The sequence below is a fragment of the Pelmatolapia mariae genome, linkage group LG9 (assembly GCF_036321145.2).
Source record: "Pelmatolapia mariae isolate MD_Pm_ZW linkage group LG9, Pm_UMD_F_2, whole genome shotgun sequence".
Classification (NCBI taxonomy): Eukaryota; Metazoa; Chordata; class Actinopteri; order Cichliformes; family Cichlidae; genus Pelmatolapia; species Pelmatolapia mariae.
The window spans coordinates 6,727,767-6,733,766 of record NC_086235.1 but is presented as its reverse complement, the minus strand read 5'-3'; the positions used below and the strand labels follow the sequence as shown (position 1 = coordinate 6,733,766).

General features: G+C 40.9%; 1 protein-coding gene across 5 annotated transcripts in view; it reads left to right on the top strand.

The window, feature by feature from the left end:
- Positions 1-1,353: 1,353 nt before the first annotated feature.
- Positions 1,354-6,000, top strand: part of LOC134634983 (zinc finger protein 91-like) — a 76,965-nt gene continuing 72,318 nt past the window's right edge. For 4 of the 5 annotated variants that reach the window (XR_010094908.1, XR_010094907.1, XM_065471677.1 and 1 more), the window contains exons 1-2: positions 1,354-1,614; positions 3,203-3,308. The gene's annotated coding sequence lies outside the window, so the exon portion shown is untranslated. Of the gene's footprint in view, positions 1,615-3,118; positions 3,309-6,000 lie in introns of those variants that run through there. The other variant, XM_065471676.1, reaches the window with a different exon arrangement.

The following is a 6,000-nucleotide window of genomic DNA, read 5'->3' as shown; positions in this document are numbered from 1 at the left end:
AATGTAATAATAAAACCATAAAGAAAATATTTAAAAATGAATTATTTCACGATTTTAACAGTAACACAAAATTAAAAGGGAGTAACGTTAAAATAACGAACAAAAAAAAGGTTTGGGTTTGAGATGGAGCCATGTGGATTTTGTTCACAAAATGAAGAAAGTATTGATCATTTGTTTTTTTCCTGCTCAGTAACGACTGACTTTTGGCAGGATTTGGTAGACTGGTTGAGTGTAAGAATAGATGGGATGACCCCACTGACTCTAACACAAGTTTTATACAATAACTGCATTGAAGATTGAATTAAAATCTTTTTTGTCATCTTTAGAATTACTGAAGGATTCATGTAATGATGCTGCTTTGATATGTGAAAATGGGACCCAGTTTCTATCCTTTTAATGAATGTGTTTTGTTTTAGTGTACCAAGTAAGCCACATGTATGTTAAAGTGTTCACAGAAAGGAAACTGTTAAATGTCATAAGAATGGCCTTCACATATTTATATGGGTTTTTTTTGTTTGTTTGTTTGTTTTGTTTTTCTTTTAGTCTTCTTCTATTTCGTTTGGTTTCTTACTCAACATTTCAAGATGTTGTTGCACCAATGTTGTCTCCCAATGAGAGATTGTAAATGTGTGCATTTAAATTAAATAAATTTATGAAAAAAAAAATTGAATGATACAGTTAGCGCCCAGTTAGCTCCTAGCATTTGTAAACAGCTCTGCCTCCCACTACCAGGACATTTAAACAGTGGATAATCCATTTACAAACAAATTCATGCTTTTCTCCTCAACAGAGAGCGTCCCCCGATTGAACAACAGCACCGTAAAATAAGAAGAATGGTGCCGAATTACAGACTTAATAATACTGATTTAGTAATGTGTCACATAAAGATTCATCAGCCAGATTAAGTGTTTACTGACAACTGACAGTGATAGCGGACATCATCATCACTATTCCAACAATCCTCTTCACACAGACAAGCATAAACACACTCGACTATCACTAAATCAAATTAAGCATGCATTTGTAATGACGCTGTTTCAGTTTACAATACTGTTCATTCGTTTGGTCAGCAGGTGGCGATTTACTCGTAGACTTGGGAGTAAACTGCCATTAAATCAAACAGAAGAAGAAAAATCTGCACATGCGCAGTACGGATCGGAGGGTCCTGATCCGTAACTATCTTTTTATTTTTTGTTTTTCTCTACAATATATTGATATGCTTCATTATTGGAAACAAATTTAAGAGATACTTATTATTCTTAACATCTTTACAGATACTCTGACCCGTAACTATCGTAAAACGCTTCGACCGGAAGTAGACACCTTTCGCGCATGCGGGGTACCGATCGGGTTTCCGGTACGGATCGGGTAGTGACAACGCAGACGGAGCTACCGTTTCTTCATAAGCGAGTAAAAGAGTGAATTTGGATGATAAAACAAACTAAACGAACGTTTGGATCGATATCTGCATCGATCTGCCCACCCTTGTCTCCTGGATCGTAGCTGAGATCAGCGTGAACCACGTGGGTCTCTGCTCCCTGATCTGTTTCCTGTGTTTGGAAAGAGTTCCAGCTTCATCACGGAGTTTCTCTCGGTTTGTGGGATCATCTAAAGGTAAGCACCGAGCTAACTTTACTGTGAGTTCAGTTCATGTTGAGTTTAGCTCCTGAATGAGGTCTTCTGCTGCTCTCCTCGGTGTCTGTTCACAGTTTATTGTGAACACGTTGAGAGAAAAGTGAGAGAGTGTTTGGAGAAAAACACCAACTAATCATTAGCTCAACATGCTACTGGTGTCAACCCAGCCTCCAGTTTGAGAATTAAAGTCAAGTCAGCCTCCACCATGTTTTGTGTTTCCTTTGTATTCTAATTATTACGGCAGGATACGCGGACACCTGATTTCAAAGTAAAAGGTCGTGAAACCTGATTTCAAAATTAAGACCAGCTTCGACTGAATTAACAGATATGCCAAGAACATAAAAAAAATAATTTAGTTTTAGTCAGCTGCTGTGGATGAACACATGAGAGGAAGTGAACTCCTACAAAGTCTCATTTTAATGAGTCTGGCTGCTGTAAAGTGATGCACAGGAAGATGTTAACAAAAACTAATGAAACAGAGATGAAAGTAAACAGTGTTCATATTTGAAAGCACAGAGAATAAAATATATTGTGGTGGTTAATGTGCAGCTCTTGGTGATTTGGGAGAATCGTGTTTTTAATCATGTTGTGGATTGAATGTTGGGTTTTATTTCATTTTGTCTACAGAAGTTTTTCCCACCTGTGATCGTTCAGATTGATTTGTTGGGTTGACTTGAATCATGTGAAGGTTTAAAGCTGCACTTCCCCCAAAAAGAATAAAGTATAATCGTGAAGAATGTAATAATGTCTTCCTGTGTCAAACACAGCTGCTGCAGTCAAAGCAGGAAGGAAAGCACTGAAACCACTGATCAAAGACCACGAGTACTGTGGGAAATATAAATGTTGCAATATTTCAATAAGTGCCATATTAATCAAGAGGTTATAGAAGGTTTAAACTGGAAGACATTTAAAGTAGTGTTTTGCTTGTAACTGCATACGTGCCTGTGCAGATTAGAACAGGATGGACTCAGGATGTGTCATATACGATCATGGGGCCTCACAACGAGAAACAGGAAACAGATGGAGGTGAGAGAGTGTTGAAACCGTTAGTGAGGAACAAACATCAATACTATAAAAGGAGTTGCAGACAACTGTCACTCACCGTCACTGGCGCATGTTATGTTATCTGTTTACGCATGAAGGGGCGTGAACCCTGACATATAAAACTGTGTATCGAAGTGCTTCCTCTTTGAGATCTACTGGACTACGCTGAGGGTGGTATCGTGTACATCTCCCACATATGTGCTTACAGCCTTACCTGTATCATAACAAAGTGTATAAACCCCAATCCACCTTTAACATGGTCCTTCTCCCAAACCTTCAAATATGACTTTCTGGCCCTGTCATAGTAAAGGGCTGCTTAGAATATTAGAGCCAATGTCACAAAGTTCCTCCTGAAGTATAAGTGAGTGAGAGAGTTCCCTCACTTTGCAGCACAACACGTCTCACAAGATTTCTACAACCAGTCAGAGTGAAATTTGTACTTTGTGTTGTCAGATGAACATATGAGACACTTTGACTCTTCAGTGCAGTGTGGAGCCTAACAAAGATCTGTTTTGTGTCCCAGCTGATCAGCAGGAGGAGAAGAGTCTGACGGAGCAGCAGAGGAACATTTTCAGCCATCTGGACTCAGCTGAGTCACTACAGAGGAAACAATGAGCTCAACACAGAAGGTGAGGAAAATATCACAGTTTCACCAAATAATCAGTCACGTCTAAAACTCTCATACTCCCAACCTGTTATATGACTGTGTTGTATTTTATTATATATTATGTTGTTTTTTTTAGACTATTATGTTTACAAACATAAAGAGGTCACAAGTAAAGAGAGACCACACCACAGCACATGTTTAAATAAGGAAGGTTTATTCATCAAAATTATTAATAATCAAATAGACAAAACATTTTTTTCATCATCCCCAAAAATACACGTTCAAAGCACCACAACAGCAGCCCGATATCAGACAGAACTGTCACATGATATTAAACAGAAGCTGTCAGCTGAGCTCTGTAGAGTGGGCAATTATAATGAAGCTCTTTATTATAATTTGTAGATTCAAGCTGCTCTTCATATTTTTGGCCAGCAGATGTCACCAAAGAGGACTGTGTTGAAAAGCTTTGAGTAATGAACCTTTTTCAATACAAGCTTCAGTGTTTCAGAAAGCTTCATTTGGCCATCACTGATATAAATAATATTATAGAAATTATCAGAGGAGGCATAAGTACATTTACTCTATACTTAAGTAGAAGTACAGATACTAATGTTATGAAATACTTCAGTAAAAGTATTCATTCAACTTCTTTACTTAAGTAACAGTGAAAAAGTACAGGCTCGTAAATGTAATCAGAGTAAGAAAGTAAAAGTAACTCCTTGAAGAACATTTTTACCACCTATTTTTATCCAAAGTTAACTGAACCTTGTGCTATATTAATGTAATGTCAAAATAAGATTAGTAGATGAAATACAAACTTTTTATTTCTAATAAAGGTACTCTGTTTGAATCAGTTAAGTAGAAAATGAAGGAAAATAAAACATATGTGTATTTTCTGTTGCCTACACTGTAGAGGGTGACTTTGCCTCTAAACAGGAACATGAGCAGGGAAGAGGTTAAAGTGGGATTGAGCAGGTGGGAACCCTAAAATCAGCTGTAGTGGCTCAGCGTGGGGAAAAGAATCACAGCTCACAATAATTTCTATTGAGAGCTCCAGTAGATTTTCTTAAAGTACAGGCTGTGATCAGCTGACCTGCTGCTCTCTGTGGATGTACACAACTGAATTCAACCAGATGTCAGCAGATGTTTCATGAGCTGTCCTGGCTGATTTCCATCCTCTACACTGACAGTACACTGTCTTTATATTAGACACTATACTGTTGGTATGAAGGTGGAACTCAGTGAATGAATGTCAGCATCATGAGCTTCAGTTTAAATGAATCTCTGCTACACTTGATGTAATCTAACTCTGACATGAGCACCACAGTCACTGTGCACCAGTCACACACTGTTCTTTACTTTAAATCCATCACAGTTCAGCAAACTAACCTGTTTATCCTGCACTAACCTGCAGAGGATCTTCATGGAGTCTTTAAATAACACAGTTAATCTGCCTCAGATTGTTTTGCAGCAAGTTTCACGACCTGAAAAAACATAATGTCCATGTACAGACCCAATATCTGATTTCAACACATGAGGACTTACATGTAAGCTTTAAATCTCAAGTTGATTAAATCCCACTGAGCAGTCCTTCCCTTTAAATCTAACCTCTCTTCTTCCTCTCCTGTCCTGTGTGTCTTATCTTTCTCCATCTCTGAGTGAAGTTAGCTCTCTTTCTTTTCTCTCCCTGTGATGTACAGCAGCTGGACCTTTAGTGAGCAACACACTGTGAGACAAACTGCACACAAACAGTTTGTGTGTTTGCTGATGTTTGTTGATAGAAACGCTGCATTTGAAATTACCTGTTTGTTCAGGTGCTGTGCAAAAAGGAAAGAAGAACAACGTCTCACTTTAACTCCTGACTATGACTCACAGTTTTGCCTCTTTCATCTCTTTTTATGTTTCATACCCTGGTGATTAGTACACGATCAGGATTGTCTTTCATGTGTTAGTTTTCAGACTCAATCAGTTTGATGTTTGATGCCCTTAGTGATGATATAACTCCCCTCAAATTCAAACCAGACCCCATCACCTAGTGGGGGTGGGGGGTCATGGTTTGGTCCTGCCTTCGCTATTGTGGTTGATGTGGAGGTTGGGATGGGCTTAGAGCGCCAGGAGAACCCCTAGAGACGTTATCCCTGGAGGGCTCAACCCGGGGGGTTGTGGTCATAACCTGGTTAGTGGCTCTGGTCGCTCTTAGAGGGTGTTCTCCTCGTGGCTGCGTGCAGCGGGGCTGGGGGATGGTCTGCACTGGCAGACGTAGGTTACTGGCCTGGTGGCCTGGCTGCCCCTGAGTGGATCCGGGGCAGGCGGGGGGGCTTGGGGTTCGGGGGTGCTTCGTCTCCGTGATGGGGCTCTGGCTGGGCCTTGGGGGCTTCGGTCCTCGTCGATGTGTCACCGAGGTTGTGGGCGGGTGGGTGCACGGGGGCTCAGCCCTGGCGCAGAGGGCCTCTGGTGCATCAGCCCAACTGAGGGGCTCTTCAACTGGCAGGGAGGTTGTTCCATCCTTGCAGAAGTCCACTCTGCAGGTGGGGGAGAGACACAGGAGAGGTGGAGAATAAACCTAACCTGGGTGTCTGTTGTCCTGTGTAGTCTGGAGATGATTGAATGTTGGGGTGGGTATAGTTTCCTCTGCGGTGGGGTGGGGTGGGCTTCCCCAGGTCCTGTGGGGCTTAGCGGTGCTGCTGCCATAGGCCCCGGTCTGGATGGGCCTG